A 1,258-nucleotide genomic window follows, 5' to 3' on the forward strand; every position below is an offset into this window, starting at 1 on the left:
TCAGCCCCAAATGGTTAGGACTTGATTAGTAACTGATTGCTTCCCTAATTTTTGTCCCTGCTTTTAACTGAGGATTAAATCTAGGAAGTTGAATATGCTCTCCATTCTTGCCTGGGAAATCCCATGGACAGAGCAGCCTGGGGGGGCTACAGTTCATGCGGTCTCAAGAGTTGGACAGCATTTAGCAACTAAACCACCAGCACCACCCAACCACACAGGATGCCCACATTAACTCAACCAGCCCAAGTTTCCTAGGCCAGTAGCCTCTAATCAGGGCACAGGTGAAGCCTTCTCTCTACATCACAAAGCTTTTCCATTCTTCTGTCTGCCTTTGTTTTTCTTAGCCGTTTTTCTTTTTTTACTATTTATGACAGTGATTTAATGTTATTCATTCAAAAGTTATCTATCAGTTTTAAATATAAAATTTGTTTCTTACCCACATAACAGATATTAACCTTTGTACAATTTCTATGCTCTGCCTTCCTTTGAGTCTGCTAAAAAACAAGTGACAGTAACAGACTCCCTTGCAAGCTTAGAATAAAGAGCCTTTGCTTTTCTCATTCAAATGGTCATTTGTTTATCCCCACAGCCGTAAGGTAATGAAATAGAAAGAAGTTAATCTTTCAGAAACCAAAAATGGGTATAACCAGCCTCAAAATTCTGCTACCTACAGAGACAGAATTTCCAGGTTCAAATAACAGGATTTTTTTTTTTTTTTTTTTCCACTATGCTCTGTGGCGTGTGAGAATCTCAGTTCCCTAACCAGGGATCGAACCCCCATGGCCCCTGCAATGAAAGCATGGAATCTTAATCACTGGACTGCCAGGGAAGTCTCAATGATAAATTGTTGTTTTTTTTTTTTCTTTTTTTTACTGAAACAAATGGTGATAGCAAACATGACTGAAAGGCTTTAGTACAAAAATTTTTTAAATCCAATTATCTGACTTATGACTTATTGACAGTAACATCCTGATGATGCACCTAACTATGAAAGATTTTAAGTATTTCTTATTTTAGCCTCAACAAATTAACTGTTTCAGATAAAATTTTCAGAAAAGGGTAATATTTCTCTATAAACATGGCTTTTGACCCGCCATATACAAATTTTTTATAACTAATCTGCAAACACTAAGATTTGAGTATGATTGTTACACAATTAAACTTATAAATTCAGTGTCTGAGATCTCTAAGAGTTGGGAATTAAAAGGGCCCAGGAATATACTTTAATGCCATATAATGCAGAAATATCACAATGGGA

Source organism: Bubalus kerabau, chromosome 6 (assembly GCF_029407905.1).
Source record: "Bubalus kerabau isolate K-KA32 ecotype Philippines breed swamp buffalo chromosome 6, PCC_UOA_SB_1v2, whole genome shotgun sequence".
In the NCBI taxonomy this organism is placed as follows: Eukaryota; Metazoa; Chordata; class Mammalia; order Artiodactyla; family Bovidae; genus Bubalus; species Bubalus kerabau.